We start from the raw sequence: 17,939 nt of genomic DNA on the forward strand, positions 1-17,939 counted from the left end.
TAACCAAATTTGGGAAGTTGATAAACTATGATTTATATTCTAGAAAAGCTTCACTACCAGCTCCCTTTTCAATGGCCATAATCCCAGCCACATTATAAATGAGCTGCTGTTCCCCCAAGTTCTGGTATTGTAACACATAAATGCAGAACTCTAGAGTAAACATCTTGTTATTAACTAGATGATTTTAGTCTTAAATTTCGGGTTCATTTAGGAATTATAACCATTTTCAGAGTCACTAACTCAATGAACATGATATTTGTGATCATTTTACTATACTTTTGAACTTACAGAGGAATATCATTTTTCAGAAGCTCAATGTAGAGACACTGTGAAACTATGAAAGAAGCTACCTTAATTCCTGAGTAGATGAACTGTGGTTATTTGCAAATAGTAGCCAGCATTTATTAAATTGTAGCAATCTACAAGTAAAAGAATTCAACTCCTTAAGGACAAGTGTGTGGCCCATCACCTTAGTTATTTTGAAAGTTCTGATTAGAGGACACAGAAAATAGAATTATTAGGGCAGATAAGTAGTCCACTCAGTTTAGCTTAGTTTCCTCTGAAGTTTGGGTCTTAGGACCTTTTATTGTCTTATGTAGGATATTCATCTTCTATAATATTGTTCTCCAGCTTTAAGATTGTATATTGGATTACCTGTATGCTATTTTAATCAAAAATCCAATTACATTTCTTGTTATGTTATCAATTCTTATTTAACTTAGTTACATTTTTAACAGTGAGGCCCTGAGCTCTTAAATGTAATTGTGAGATTTAAAAATGGGTGAAATAATAATAATATTAAAATGTTTCATTTCATATGGAAGGTTATGATTTGCAGCATGTTCTCCTGTCCTCAGTAACTCAGGAAGGAACCTGTTATGCTTTCCTGTTTGCTAAATGAGTTTCAGTGGCATTGGTCATAAAGTGAAACATTTCTGTTTAAGAGCAGGCTGCAGACGAAAATTAGAATAGAGATTGTTAAGGGTTTGCATAGCAAAGCAGGGCAAAAATATAAAAATTCAAAACATAGTTTTAAAAAATTTGATTCCAAGTATTGTACTTTTCCACAAAATAATCTTGTGGTTTTTTCAGTTAATTGTGGGGATATTTTAAGAGATATACATTGTTATTGTTAATGATTTTACAGGCAATTCCTATTCAACTAGCTTCTGGAATTAAAGCATCACTTCCCCCTGCAGATTATTTGGTTGAGATTAACAAGTTTTTACTTTCTATGGATGATGCTGGATAGCTGATCTGGAAAAATCAATTAGTTATTAACTTTGTAAAGGGGGTTTCAGGGAGACAGATGATGACTTAGATTTGGACATGTCTGAATATCTAATTGCCATGCTGAAAGTATATTTTTGAGAGTCCTTGGCATCTTTAAACTCTGTGTGGTATATGTAACCATTAGAAACCAGGACCCAGGGAGAGAAGCCTGAGTCAATGGTAGAAACCAAAACTCCTACCCTTTAGAATGTTAGCATTTGATGGATGGGCAGATGAGAATGAGCTGGTAAAGGACACTTAGAAGGTCAGAGACAGGTGGGAGGAAAGTCAGGAATACAGACTGTTCAGAGTTCAAGGGAGGGTGTGTGACAGCAATAAAAGTTACAGAGGGCCAGGTCAGCTAAGGAATGGATGGCCTTCTTATTTTTTTTTTAATTGATTTCAGAGGTGATGGGAGAGGGAGGGAGAGAGAAGCATCAGTAATGAGAGAGAACCATTGATTGGATGACTGACTCCTGCATGCCCCCTGAGACCAGGAAATGTGCCCTGGCTGGGAAAGGAACCATGATCTGGTTCATAGGATGATGCTCAATCACTGAGCCACACGGTTGGGCTGGATGGAATTTTGATAGTAATGTTGGTGGAGTAGGGGCTTAAGCAAGACTGCGGTGGATAGCAAAGCTGTCATGTAGGGTAACACTTTCTCTTTGGGAAACAAGATCACCTTTATTTATATGGTACTCTTCTCTTTCCACTTGGCCGGATGCTATAGGTATGCAGAGATGTGCCCACTGCACTGAAGGAACGCGGCCAGGAGCCCTGCTCTGTTTCTCAGACAAGAACTGCTGGTAAGATACAGTTTATTCCTTAACCATTTTTTATAAATATAGCAAGACATTATAACTATGACCATCATATATGAATTAGAGAAAACTTTAAACTGAAAAACACAACACAGTTGTGATCTGTTACTCTATTTTCAATTACTTGAAAGGAATGTCTTCTTTAAACCCAACACATACTTGCCTGCAAGGCACTCATGAGAGATAAGCTTTTTGCCTTTCTTGGAAAAACAGCGGGACCTGGTCCCCAAGAGAGCCTGGGAAGGGAAGGGAGGAGGCAAGGTGGGAAACTGAGGACATGCGCTTTTTCAGAAAGTCAGCTATAACCATTACCCAACATGCCCTGGGAGGGGTGTAACTGCATGCAGATCATGACTGAGAACAAAGGATTAGGTATCCCGGAACCAGGTGGGAGATGGGGTTTTAGAAGAGTTCTCCATCCCAGGGAAGCTATTTACTGATAGATGCCAATGATCACTTCTGTGTGGAGGGAAAAGTTTTCTCACTATTTCCTTCTCTCCTTGTCCCCATCAGAGTACGGGTTATGGCACCATAGCTATAACACCGTACCTTGCAAGCTCTCTGAAACACCGTGCCCTGCTCTCTCTCTTGACTCTTACTGGCCCTTTAATTTTGGAATTGGAAATTTCAGTAGATGATTTTGTCAAGATATATGCAAACCTGTTGGGGCTTTTAATTTAAATTGTGCTGAATTTATGGATTGACGCCTTATCTAATATACTGTATGTTAAAGTGGGCTCCAGATGGCTCTAATAATTCAGCTACCTTGTGTAAAACTAAAGACAAACAATCAACCTTCCATCATTAAAACAGAAGACAAGCACAAACAACTAAGAGAGAATAATATATATCCAAGTTTTGAAGAACACAAGAATCTCTAACTGAAAGTTCTGGAAAAACAATCTCCCAGGACAGATTTATGGATCTGATCACCCAAATTTGATAACATCTATATGTTAAAAACAAAACACACATTAAAAATCCTAAAGTAGAAACAGTGTTTTCACCAATATGGCAAGATTCACCGTTCCTATAAAAAAATGAGTTCTTGCAAATAGAAAAGGAAGCAGATAAAGACCACAGTTATAAATTATACTATATTTGGTATACAAACAAAAAAAGTTTGCTCTCACTGATAATAAAAAACAAGTAAATGAGCACAGTGGTGAGCACTGTGTGTTCATCCATTGAGACAGAGTATCATTGGTGTATATCCTGGATGCGGAGTCTACATGTTGCTGTTGCAAATCTAAGTTTTTAACTTTTAAGGAAAATTAGCACTGCTATTTTATTTTGCTAATAAATATTAAATACATTACTTTTATTTTCATGTTTTCTAATCTAGTCATTCTGCTTTATCAAATTGATACCAAAGTGTTCATCAGAAATAAGTTAAGTACTCTATACAAATGGAAGGAGCCAACTAAGTATCTAGCTATAGGGAAAGAGTTAAGTAACAGGTAGTGAATATATATACATATTAGAGGTCTGGTGCATGAAATTTGTGCGTGGTGGGAGAGTGTCCCTCAGCCCTGCCTGCACCCTTTCCAATCCGGGACCCCTCAGGGGATGTCCCTGTGGGATTGGACCTAAACCCGCGGTCAGACAGTTCTCTCACAATCCGGGACTGCTGGCTCGTAACCGCTCACCTGCCTGCCTGCTTGATCACCCTAACTGCCTCTGCCTGCCTGCCTGATTGCCCCAACCACTCTCTCTTCCCTGACAGCCTGATTGCCCATAACCACTCTCCCTTCCCTGCCAGCCTGATTGACCCTAAGCACCTCTGCCTCAGTGCAGCCACCTTGGCTTTGTCCAGAAGGATGTCTAGAAGATGCCCAGTCTAATTAGTATATTACCCATTTATTAGTATAGATATTCTTACTTAGGTATTCACAATGATGTGGATGAAGAATTGGTAATGTTCATATTATAAAGTTAAGTGCTTTACAAGCTCTCTAGAAAACAGAAAACTATGAATAAGTTGGCTTCATAATTAAGGCAAACCGCTTGACAAAATAAAATAGCAGAGCTAATTTTCTCACAGTTGGTGTATTTCTTACTATATCTTCTTTTGGTGTCAGTGTTAGTTACTTTTGAGTTATTGCTGCCCTAGAATATTGTATAACTGGGTGTTTAATTGGCTTTACAGCTACCAAAGATACTGTTGGAAATACCATTGCCACTTCCATATGAAGAAATAAAAAACTCTCACCATTTTTTAACCTAATCTAAATTTTATATAAGCACACAGATGCATGTTAACATTGCCCCACTACAGTCAGAATATCCTGTTGACTGTGTACTTTGCTACATTTTTTATTTCAGCTCACCCTGCTCCCCTAAAGGTGGTGCTAGCATCCTCTGCTTCAGAGCCTCCTGCTCAGGCTCCTCCTACTTCGGAAATTTCAGTACCTGATGATCTGGATAAAATGACAACAGAACTAGCTGACTGGCTGATATTGATCAACCAGATGCTGGAGTCCAACATTGTCACTGTTGGGGATGTGGGAGAGATCAATAAGACGATTTCCAGAATGAAAGTAGGTTCACAGGGTAGAGGTTTGTCATGGCAACACCTCCGCACACGGGTAGACATGATCTGTCTGGCTCCCTTTTGTTTGTCCTGAACTCTGGGAGATTGAGCTTTAAGAACTTCTTTATCTGCCAAACAGCCATCCCAGACTAGCTGGTAAGAGTCCAGATTTTCTTGCATTTGTGCTGTTTTGGTAAGATCACCTTTACCACGTGAGTTGTAGACTCAGTGTATATTTTCACATCTGAAACTGAGATTGTAAATCTAGTCCCATCAGTACAATGTAAACTAGTGTTACAGTTAATGCCTAGTATGATGTATGATAATTTCCTGAAGTGCCTTTTCAACTTCTGCTTTATAATGAGATAATTTGTTTAATTGCTGACATTAGAAGTGAGAATGCCTGACCATCATTTTATATATATATATATATATATATATATATATATATATATATATATTATGCCATGTTAATGTTATATATATATAACATTTTATATATATATATATATATATATATATATATATATATATATATATATTATGCCATGTTAATTTGTAAGGTTTTATTTTTCCATATTCAATGTGTGCTGCCTTCTGGGCTTGTGTGCTGTATAGAGAATGGAGATAAGGCACAGAATATACTAAATACAAATTGACAAATTTGGAATGAATCATTAAGTAATGACAGTGATTGCTAACTGTTATTAAGTGCTTAATGTGTGTTGGGCACTTTTGTAAGTAATCTACATGTTTACTTCCTTAACTACCTTTTGAGATAGTTCCCACATGTATCCCAGATTACATATATGCCCGGCTATGATGGAGGCACTTAATGTGTGCAAGTAGATGGTCTCTGCACAGAACAGAGTGTAATAACAGGCATAGGCAGGTGCATATGACGGGATAGGGGAGCCTGGGTGAAGGAGAGAGTTACTGCCACAGCGATGGAAGGCAGACAATGTAGGATTTTCACATGTAGGAACAAGTAAATGGCATCGCTGGTCTGGGGAGCAGAGAGAATAAAGACATGAGGTGGGGGAGCATGGAGGGTGAGGGATATGGGGATCATCATTTGTGCGGCAAAGAAATGCAGTAGGAAGTGAGATAGCAAGGGCGGCTTGAGTTCACGCTGATGGAGCTTGCAGGCCACGCGGAGCCCTTTGGACTTTTCATCTGCAAGCCATGGGCACGTGTTTTTACTCCTTTTCTTTTTTACATTGTGGCTGGAGACTGAGGATAACAATGATCTCTCAAGCAGGAACAATGGGAATAGTGCAAGAGATGCTTAATACAAAGAAAACAGCCTTTCTGGGCTGCTAAGACCATGCTGTCACAATTAGCAGAGATTCGGAATAGTAGACGTGAAATGTAGATAAGGGTTTGATTGATTCAGTTTCGAGTGTGTTGTGTTGAGAGGTTCTTAGGCCATTTAGAAAGAAATGATCAGCATTCATTGCAATGTCTCTCTGGGCCCCGGATTGGAAGTTGTGAAAAATCCATTTAGAAATAACATTTGACACTGCAGGAGTAATTGGAGTCTGCGAAATTAGTGAATTCCGAAAGAGGAAGCGCTGGGAGAGAATCTTTGCCATGCCATTTGCACCTATTGGAAATAGTCTTTAGGGCTATTAGTTCCATAGTTGAAACACACCATTTCCTGACATTAACTTTTCTCCCATCGTTATCAAGAGATACGTGTATAGCAACAGTTTTCCGTGTCTAAAATTATTTAATTTACAATTATTCAATTAGCATTTTTCTAATACTTCACTGCCATCCCTGAAGGTGACAGTGGTTTGTGTTCATACCCAATGCAGGCCTGATAGGCATCCCTGCTAATCTTTTCAGAGAAGTTCTTAGTTTCTGAAGGGACTTCTTCATTTAATCTCCTCAGAACTGATACAGCTTAGCTGTCAGTATCTTACCATTTCTTCTTTTGAAAACAAAAACACAGACAGGTGAAGTAATCTAGATGGTAAGTGGTAGAGCTGAGATTTGAACCTAGGACTGACTGTGCCACAATCGCAGATGCCTCACTGTCCTGTTCAGGAGACAGACAACTTTGATGTCAGTCCACCGGTTTTACTCCTTAGTGTTCTTGGCGAGCAGCCTATTAACAGATCTTAAAAATCATTTCTACTTAAACAGATCACAAAGGCGGACATGGAACAGCGCCATCCTCACCTTGACCATGCTTTTACACTGGCTCAGAATTTGAAAAATAAAGCTTCCAGTTCAGATGTGAGAACAGCAATCACAGAAAAATGTAAGTCCAAAAATTATATGTCATCATCTACTTTCACTTACACACATATACACCTTTTCAAAGATTATTCCACCAGAAATTAATATTATTTAATACTCTTTATCTATGAATAAATACAGTTTTCACTTGGTTTTTTAAATCTTTTGTGTACAGTCAGAATTCCCTTTTGAACTCATCAAAGTATTAATATTATTACATTTAAGTAGTTACTGATTCATTGGATTATTTGCTCTTAAGGTAAGAAAAGAAAAATTAGAGAAACCCACAGGAATGCAAACCCATTCTTTCATTGTAATTCATTCACTAAAACGAAATCTTAGCATGTCGTTTAACTCATCTTCTCAAAATTCAGTCCAAAGATATTTATTGAGCAACTACCCTGTACCTCTGTAGCTGGCAGTAATCTGGGAACACCTTAGCTAAAGAGAAAATAAAGCAAAATAAATAATAAGCAAATAAAGCAATCACAGCCACGATTTTTTGCTTCGAGTTTAATATCTGGCTTAAAAGCACCTGTATGTCATATCAAACAAAGTCCAAATTCTCAAGAATGGGAAGGAAAAAACAATCTAATAATAAAAGGAGGGAGAAAGAAGTAAAATGGCGAATTCAGGAAAAATAACCCTATTTTGTGAGACACTAAAAGTGTTCTGCTAACTCCTGTGTTATAATAAACCTTGTTATCACATTTATTTTGAAATCAAAACATACTTTAGGGACTTTTAAGGGCGGTCACTGTCTGCTTTTATCACCCTCTCTTCCATTTCAGCTCTCAGCCTCATCTGTATTGCTCCGTACTGTATATGTCCTTTAAAACTTCCGGACAGTTCTCAGTTCTCATTCTCCTTACCTTTATTCGCATATTTTTTTTCCCCTCACCCTTTTCTCCCCAGGTGAAATTCCCCTCAGCTAATAAAATGTCACCCACTCAATAAAGTCTTTCCCATTCTGTTCTGGTCCCTCATGTTTTCTATCTTTAGTCCCTGCCATGATCTTTGCTCCCAGAACTTCATTGTGAATCTCACAGTCACTGAAATTTCCTCCACAGATTTCGAATAGTCCCCTTTCTAGGGCCTCCCACCATGCTTCATGCAAGCTGTGGACTTAATCTGTGGCAGAATATAAACTGGAATGTATTTTATTACCTTGTGTACTATTTCTCAAGTGGAGAAATTTGACTGTTTCTCCTATAAAAAAGGTGCTTGGGTTTCAAAATAAATGTGTGGCAGCAAGGTTGTTGCAAGAGATGTATGTTCCCTCCCCCCATTTTCCCGACCACCTTTGTATTTGTCCAGTTTCTTTCCTTCTCCCAAATATCTTCCCATTCCAATTTACCTCTCTCTTTGTTTTCTCTCCATTTTCTTATATAGAGACTGCACAGTCTTTGTCACGATTTATTATATGAAAAACCATCCTCAGCTTCTACTATCAATAGTAGAAGTTTTTTGCTCTTTTTGCTCTTAATCACAAATAGTAGGATAATATGCTTCTTTTTATGATACACCAGTGATACTTGCAGACACTTGATGTTTTTAGTTTTATTTATTCAATTTTCAGGGTTCTAGTTGAATTGGTCATAGACAAGTAGAACATTATGATAGATTTGTCTTCTCAAGATACAATCTTAAGCAAATTATTTAAGCTTTTATTCAGACAGTATAAAACCAATCATCTCATTGACACAATTTTTTTTTTTAGAATTAGCCGAAACCAGTTTGGCTCAGTGGTAGAGCATCGGTCTGCCGACTGAAAGGTCCTGGGTTCGATTCCAGTCAAGGGCATGTACATTGGTTGTGGGCACATCCCCGGTGAGGGGTGTGCAGGAGGCAGCTAGTCGATGTTTCTCTCTCATCGACGTTTCTAGCTCTCTATCTCTCTCCCTTCCTCTCTGTAGAATTAATATATGTGAGTATAATTTTCAGGTTTCTGAACAATATTGGAGTGATAACTTTAATGTTTTATGATAGCCTGTATTGTCCCAAGAATTTTACCAGAAGAAATGTTATATTGTAATTAAGTTCTTCTTGGCCTGCTACATACCTATAGCCCTTCAATTTTCCATCACATTCACAATATCTTCTAGAAGTTTGTTTTTAACTTTCTACCTGTTATTCCATGGGTTGTTGAAGATATTGAAAGCTATTGCTTATGGGTACTTCAGTTCAAGATCATGAACTGCCCTTGAACTTATTAATTAGAAGTTTATTTCCTTAGATCTTTCTTTCTTAATTTCATCTTAAAAATGAGAAGAGGAAAGAAGGGAGGTGAGGAGAGAAAGAGACTGTGGGTGTTTTTTATTATTATTATTATTATTATTATTATCATAATGAAGGGCTGCTGGGTACATAAAACTTGAATTTACTTTTATTTTTAGTGTCTCTTGAACATAGAAAAATATTTCCTTTTAGAGGGATTTTATGCTATAGTAAGACAAAGGTGAAAGTATTCTTAAGGAGTTTTCTTTTCAAATCAAGACTACCTTAGAGCATCTCCTTTGAGGATGACAAGTGATTCTGTCTGCGTCTGTCATACACACACACACACACACACACACACACACACACACACACATATATATACATGTATGTATGTATGTATGTATGTATATATATATATATGTATATGTATATGTATATATATTATTATTGATTTTTTTCAGAGAGGAAGAGAGAGAGGGATAGAGAGTTATAAACATCAATGAGAGAGAAATTTAGATCACTGCTTCTTGCACCCCCGCCCCTACTGGGGATGCGCCCGCAACCAAGGTACATGCCGTTGACTGGAATTGAACCCTGAACCTTTCAATCTGCAGATCGATGCTCTATCTACTGAGCCAACCCGGTTTTGGCTGTCTGTGTCTGCTTAAAGTACTATTAATACCTTTCTTAAACCAGGTCTTATAAATATAAAATAAAATAGAAAATTATTTTTCTTAGAACTTTTTACTTTACCAGTTCACAGTAGTAGATATTTTTTATTGGTAGGCATTTTAGTGCATTTAGAATATATATTAACCAAAGAACTTGCATGACTTGTATGCATATATGCATAACCCATGGCCACAGGCAATAGTGTGGTGAAGGCCTGGGATGGGGCAGAAGCCTGGTGGAATGGGGTAATAGGGGGGGAAATGGGAGACATCTTTAATATGCTCAACAATAAAGATAAATTAAAATATAAAAAACTGCTCATATCAAAAAAGAAAATAAACAAAAGAGGCCAGCAGAGATTGCCCTAGCGGGAAGGAAACAAAAGCTCTGGCTGTGCTGAGCCCCAGTTCCGAAAGCTCTGAACCCCAGTTCTAGGGCAGTCCCAGGGGACCCAACCTCAAACAGAGGGAGACGAGGCTATGAGGAGCAATCCCAGGGGAGCGGCGAAAGGCAGAGTCGCCGGTGTCGTGCACATTGCGCGCAGAGGATGGTTTGTTGAATCTGATGCTAGACTGCCCTAGCGGGAATGAGACAAAAGCTCCAGTCTGGGAAGAACGCGATGAGGAACGGGAGCTGCTGCCGGGCACCAGCAAGCTGGGCACCAGCAAGGAGCCAAGAGACAGGGCCCCTGGGGGGGAGGTGCCACTGGGCCCTCGACCGCTGATCACGGGCCATGGAGCTGAGGCCGGGAGCTGCTTCCTGGGCAGCGCCGACCCCAGCAGCAGGCCAAAGCCGCACAGGAGGCCGCGGAGAACAAAGGGGCGCAGCAGGCCAGACTGCTGACCTTCCAGGACGAGGAGGAAGAAACCGAAGAAGTTTTCAATGTGAATAAATCTAGTTATAGCAAAAGATAGTAAAGTTACTTAAGAAAGAATACGAAGAAGATCTTGAAAAATCGAAGATTAAGACAGAAATCAACTCAGCAGCCAACATTGCAACATAAATGCATTTTTTTAAAAGATGACAATGTGGAACAGCTGCGGGCAGGCCCAGAGTGGCCATGCCAAGGGCAGTGGCAGCCGGACCCGGAGCAGCAGAAGCCAGGCCCCAGAGCAGCAGCAGCCAGAACCAGAGCAGCAGCAGCCAGGCCCGGAGCAGCCAGGCCTGGGGCAGTGCAGACAGGCCTGGGGTGGACCCGACCAAGCCCAGGGCAGCCAGGACCAGAGCAGCCAGACCTGCAGCAGCTGGGCCCAGAGAAGCAGCAGACAAGCCCGAACCACCAGGCCTGGCGCAGCCAGGCCCAGAGCAGCCGGGCACAGAGCAGCCGGGCCCAGAGCAGCCGGATCAGGAGCAGCCAGGCCATTAGCAGCAGCAGCCAAGCCCGGAGCAGCCAGGCTGGGAGCGGCCATGACCGTAGCGGCCAGGCCCGGAGCAGCTGGGCCCAGAGCAGCCAGGCCGGGAGCAGCCAGGCCTAGAGTGGCAACAGCTGGGCCCGGAGCAGCCGGCCCCGGAGCAGCAGCTGCCAGGACTACAGCAGCCAGGCCGGGAGTGGCCAGGCCAGGAGCAGTCGGGTCGGGAGCAGCCGGGCAGGGAACAGACATTTCGGGAGCAGCCAGGCCCGGAGCAGCAGCATCCAGGCCTGGAGAGGCAGCAGCCAGACCTGGAGCAGCTGGTTGTGGAGCGGACAAGAGCAACAAAGGCCAGGCCCAAAGCAGCTGGGCCCGGAACAGCTCTCTCCTCGCCTGCCGGTGCCCCAGGGCTGCTTCTCAGACATGGCTGGAAAATTTGGGGGAACTTCAGGATCTGCTGTATCAAGTGATGAAGGCTTAGATTTGGATGTGTTGAGTTATTATAGAACTGGGTTGTTGATCTGTGAGTGCCTTCTGTGGGGTCTGGATGAGGTTGGTTGATCTATTTGGAAGTCTCTTTTGCGTGAAGTGTATCCTTGAACATGAAAAATTTAAAGTTCTGAAAGTTTAAGGTCTCTTGCTAAAAAGAGGTTTTAAAGCTAACACCTTCATTTCAATGGAGAAAGGGGAGGACAAGCCCTTCCCACCCAGAACAGGTAATCCAATTCCAGCCAGCAGCAATCTTTAAAAAATGTGTCCATTTACATTTGAGTGGCTATGCCTTTTGATAGCCAGGGGCAAGTTAACATGTAAACAAGTTTGCTTTTCAGTTCCCAGGGCAGAAAAAATAAGGTTTAAAATGATTAGATTTTAAAATTTATTCTTAAAAATATAAAAGTTTATTAATTAAAAAAAAGGAAATTAAAAAATCTGATGAACAATATTAACTGTTGATTATAATAGAATCAGAGATATGGGAGGGGAGTGGACTGACAACTATGGGGTGGGGGGAAGGGGGAGTGGTGTTTGCAGGAAGAGACTGAACATAAACAGTGCACCTTTGGATGAGAACAATGGGGGGGGTGCAGAAAGGGCAGAGGGTGGGGTGGGAACCTGGTGGAGGGGGGAAGAAATGAGTAACCTTTGTAATAATATGAACAATATTGATTTAAAAAAAAAAAAAGAGGACAGAAAGAAGGCCAAGGGGCACATGAAAACATGCTCAAAGTCACTAATTATCTGAGAGATGCAAATCAAAACAACGTCATACCATCTCACACCTGTCAGAATGGCCAACATCAACAAATCAACAAAGACAAGTGTTGGTGAGGTTGCGGAGAAAAAGGAACCCTCATGTACTGCTGGTGGGAATGCAGACTAGTGCAACCACTGTGGAGAACAGTGTGGAGTTTCCTCAAAAAACTGAAAATGCAACTCCCACTTGACCCAATAATCCCACTCCTAGGAATATATCCCAAGAAATTAGAAACACCAATCAGAAAGGATATATGCACCCCTATGTTCATAGCAGCACAATCTACAATACAATAGCTAGAATTTGGAAACAGCCTAGGTGCCCATCAGCAGATGATTGGATCCAAAAACTATGGTACATCTACACCATGGAATACTATGCTGCCATAAGAAAGAGGGAATTCTCATCATTTGCAGCAACCTGGATGGAATTGGAGAACATCATGCTGAGTGAAATGAGCCAGTCAATGAAGGAGAAACACCACATGACCTCACTCATTTATGGATAATAAAGAGCATTATAGACTGATGAACCAAAAGATAGATATAGAGACAGTAAAACAACAAGCAGACTGTCGAATTTACAGCGGGGATGATGGGAAGATCTGGAGGAGATAATAGATCAACCGAAGGACTTGTATGCATGCATATAAATACAAGAAATGGACACAAAATTCTGGGGAGGGAGGGTATATATGGGAGGGGGGGCAATGTTAAAATATGTTCACAGACAATAATTTAATTTTTAAAATTGTAAAAACAAATGGAGGTCAGCAATTGGAACAGTAAATAATAAAATTTAGTGGAGTTTAATAGAAGAATTTTTCTTTAAAAAAGGTTTCTGAAATATATCAACTGTATAGTGTGACTATGTGTCAACTTGCCTCTTTTCTCCTTTCTTTTGCTAGCTTCATTTGTAATAAGTTTGGTTTCAGGCACTTTTCCCCTTTCCTGAGAGTCACTTTCAGGAATTCTTTTTTTGTATTGCTTCCTTTAGTGGAAGAGGTGAGGAACCATTGGAACAGCACTCAGCATAGCGTGGAGTTGCGGCTGAAGCAGCTGGAGGACATGGTGATTGACAGCCTACAGTGGGATGATCACAAGAAAGCGACTGAGGAACTTATGAGAAAATATGAGGCTCGACTCTATAGTCTTCAGCAAGCCCGAAGGGATCCACTTATCAAACAAATTGCTGAAAATCAAGTAAGACTCAATAGATACCTTTTGGCGATATTGATTTGTTGGATGTGTGGGGGTTTTTGGTTCTGTAGTTTTAAGGATTCTTGTGATGCTTTCCCAAGTTCTTAGAATATGCAGTGAAATTAATATAAAGCATTTGACCAGGAAGAATTCTGAAAAATTCCTGGAGCCATAACAAATCGAAATGTACATGTATCTTAGATTTACAGCTCACTGACTCCTTGCAATTGGAACACATCCACAAACCAGCCACTAGAAAGAGAACATTTTCGGGATACCAAGAACCTTCCTTTGTTCCCTGCATGTCTACCCTGAAGGTTATTTCTATTTAGGAAATTTCTTGGGACTTTCCTTTGAGGGCTACTGTAGGGAACAAATCAGGTAATAAGTAAGTTTAGTTTCTTTTAATACCTTTTTAACAACCTGGTTTATCAATGTCATCAGAGCATCGAACTTCTGTGATCAGTTTGGTTAATAGAGTTGATGACATTGAACATGTATGGCACTATTTTAAATTTTCTCCATAATCACAGAAAATATTCTCGAATTACTGTTTATGGCTGTCAGTTTATATTTTAGTGTAACATTTATTTCCCTTCAGATAGCCTAATATAAAAGTGTACATTTGTGAAGAATATAATAATGGAAGCTAAGTCTCAATGATGAAAGTATATTTTCATTCTTTACACACCTGGACTTTTCTGTGGTTACAATATAAAAAAAAGTGGCCAGGTGTCCTGATTTCCTGGATTACTCCCTATGTTTATGATATCTCCCAAGTGTTTTTGCCAAGTGGATCAAAAGTTATATCAGCAGAGCCTCTGACCCTTCAGTAAAGGAATACAATTCAAAGTGGTATCAATGCTTCAATCATCAGATGTACCATATTCTTTTCTAATTCGCAGTATGGTCATTTTCTCCGGAAACTTTAGGGTTAACCTTTTTTTTCTTTTTTTTTTTCTTTTTTTTTTGTCAATAGCTACAAAGAACTGTAGGAACTTCCTTTTGTCCTTTAGATTTCATGAGGTGTATCTTGGTCCCAGGCACTCTCAGAGATTGAAAAGGAACTAATACACCAATGGACATAGCCTCGGTGTAGCTATTCCAGCAATTCCCAGTGAACCTTGCATGGCTGCTTGATCCACTCAAGCAGTTACCTATACACGGTGATTGAGAGGGGCAGGAGACCGAAGACTTCTATATTGTTGGCCCTTACCATTGCTCTAAGTACATAGACGGGAACTCTATAATCAATTCATTCCTATACAGTGCATGTTCCTATAAGGATCAGATGTATAGCAGAAGGAATGAAAAAAGACATTGTTTCCAGGAAGTAAAATATCTAAAAGAGGAAAAGACAAGCATTTGTTTAATGTCATCTGCTATGGACCTGATGACTTCCTTAGTTGTTTTTCTTTTCACGTCTGTAATTATTTTGATTTCAACTTACATGCAAGAGTTTGTCCAATAATTTGTTTTCTACTTTTGATATCTGTGTCTAAAACATGTTAAAACCTACTGGGAGGACCAAAGTTTTGGCAATACTGGTTACTGAGTGACCAAGTCTAACAATAGCGCCTGAAATTGCACCTTAGATACTGCTTCAAGAACTGGGTCCTGGAGAAAGGATCGTGATGGCGTTCGATAACATCCTTCAGAAGCTGCTGAGGGAATACGGGAGCGATGACATGAGGAATGTGAAGAAAGCGACAGAATACCTAAAAACATCCTGGATCAATCTCAAACAAAGGTAAACGCTAAGGCCCTGCCAGGTAACCGTGTGTTGTCAGGTTGAGAATTTGGTGGCTTTGGCTTTCTCATGGAAACATGCCAAAAAGTGAGACTACTGGAAGCACATTTTAGTGTGATTAAAAAATTTTTCTGCTATTCTGAGTGTTATCATACAGAGTGTATATTTATACAATATCTACTTGATTTTATACAATGGAGATTTTCCTTAAATACGTCTAAACTTTGCCAGTGATTATTTATATGTTCTGATTTTTCTTTTTTCTTATTTGGTCTCTTGGTGCTACCTAGAGTAAATCTTGTAGCTCCGTGATGCTAAGGAACACTCAGGTATGGGCAGCTGCATTAGGGTGATGGTAATCCTAAGGGTCATTAAAATAGTGGAATGTTTGGTCAGATTGCCTCAGTTGAGGCTGAGAACACATGGATCCAACTCTAGACTCCTAAACTATTCTGTGTGTAGTCAGGGCTTACTTGATGTATATATTCTTTTTATTACTCTGTCTAGTCAGTTTATTTAAACAGTCTTAAAATAGCATATGTGTTCATAAGAGAGAGATTTTCCTGTCACTTGAAGACCTAGGACTTGAGGACCTATAAAGAGGGGTTAGCATCTGTTTAAGATTGCATATTTATTTTCACCATCAGTCAAGATGTGTTTACCTTCAGCACCCTGCAGGGAGCACCTTGCCTAAGGTAATTCGGTTTCACACACATCTGTACATATGCAGATACAGCTGCCTGAAAGCTTCAAAGATATCCTAACACATTTGTTTTTCTGTGAATAAAATGGATAATATTAGAACACTTTATAATATATATTACTGGTAATAAATATGGTCAAGCATTTAATAACAGTTTGACATGAAGGTGTTTTATACAATTTCAGAATGCCATTTTTAGTTATAATTTCTAAAGTGGAATTTTGGAAAATTCAGAGAGAATTATGAGGGCATTATATGAGCATGAAAACCCTAGGATTCTGGAGGAAATAAGACTGGGGTTGCAAAAACAAAACTTCATAAGTGGTTAAAGCAGAACATAGCTATAATATTTATCTTTTTAGTCTTTTATACAACTGTTTTCTTATAACAAGGTATTTGAGTATAGAAAGGATTCGAATCCAAGGCTGGGAAGAAGGTGAATTAAAAAAACAGACTTAAGAAAGCTGGTAAAGTGAATTAGTGACAGTGTGTGGAGGGCACCGTGTCCCAGGAGAAGCAATGTAGATGTGTTCTGCGGGCAACTGAACACTACGGGAGGTTTTTAGGATGTAGTTGCTGAGACGAGGTCGCTGACATTCCAGAATGTCATATAAATGGGATCATGGTATGCAGCTTTTGTGTCTAGCTTCTTTCACTTAGCACAGTGGTTCGCAAACTCATTAGTCAATAGAGCCAAACATCAACAGTACAATTGAAATGTCTTTTGAGAGCCAAATTTTTCAAACTTCTTCTAATACCACTTCTTCAAAATAGACTCGCCCAGGCCATGGTATTTTGTGGAAGAGCCACACTCAAGGGGCCAAAGAGCCGCATGTGGCTCATGAGCTGCGGTTTGCCAACCACTAACTTAGCAGAACTCACCGGGGATTTCACCCATGTTGTTTCATCTATGAGTAGTTTATTTCCATTACTCAGTATTCCATCATATGCATGTACCCACGATTCAGCATTTAGCACAGGATGACTTTTGGGTTATTATCAGTTTTTGAGCGTTATGAATGAAGCTGCTATAAACAGTTGCATTTGGGTTTTGTGTGGACACAAAATTTCCATTTTTCTCTGGTAAAATGATTGCTGGATTGTATCTTAAGTGCACAGTTAATGTTAAAAATTGCCAAACTTTTTTTTAAAGTGGCTGTACCATTTTCCACCCCTGCTTACATTGTGTGAGAGTTGCAGTTACTCTACATTTTCACCAGCATTTGATGTAGTGTAGTTGTTTTAAAATCCATTCTAATAAGTAGTGATATCCCATTGTGGTCTGAATTTATGTTTCTCTGATGATTAATGATGCTTAATATCTTTTTATATGCTTATTTACTATCCATATATCTTCTGTTATGATCTGCCTGCTTAAATCTTTTACCTATTTTTTTAAAAGAATGTGTTTATTGATGTATAAAAGATAACTGTTCATTATAAATTTAGAGAATGAGGAAAAGTACAAGTAAGCAAGTAAACCACCTTAAATTGAATATTAAAATAACCATTTTAATACTGTGTTAACATGCAACTAAGAAGGACAGGTGGGTGGATGATGATGAATGGATGGATGTGTGTATGTACAATTAGAAAACATACATAAATGAGTTGTCATATGTTGCTAAATTTTTTTGCAGGGACACACTGACTCCATCTTCTGCTTTTTGAAAAAAATTGTGTTTCTTGTTAAAAGTATTACATACATCCCCAAACTCCCATTGACCCCTTCTAGCTTGCCCCCGCCCTCTGTTCTAGGCCCTCACCATCCTATTATCTGTGTCCATGGATTATGCATATATGCATACAAGTTGTTTGGTTGATTTCTTATCACCAACTCACCCTCTCCAACATCCCCTCTGAGATTCTACCTTTTTCCATGCTTTTATGTCTCTAGATCCATTTTGCTCATTAG

The 17,939-nt window shown here is 39.5% G+C and overlaps 1 long non-coding RNA gene across 1 annotated transcript in view; it reads left to right on the plus strand.

Moving 5' to 3' along the window:
• Positions 1–17,939, plus strand: part of LOC311614114 — a 383,323-nt gene that overhangs the window by 225,992 nt on the left and 139,392 nt on the right. The gene's annotated exons all lie outside the window — the stretch shown is intronic.

The sequence above is a fragment of the Pipistrellus hanaki genome (assembly GCF_964339955.1).
Source record: "Pipistrellus hanaki genome assembly, chromosome: 20".
Classification (NCBI taxonomy): domain Eukaryota; kingdom Metazoa; phylum Chordata; class Mammalia; order Chiroptera; family Vespertilionidae; genus Pipistrellus; species Pipistrellus hanaki.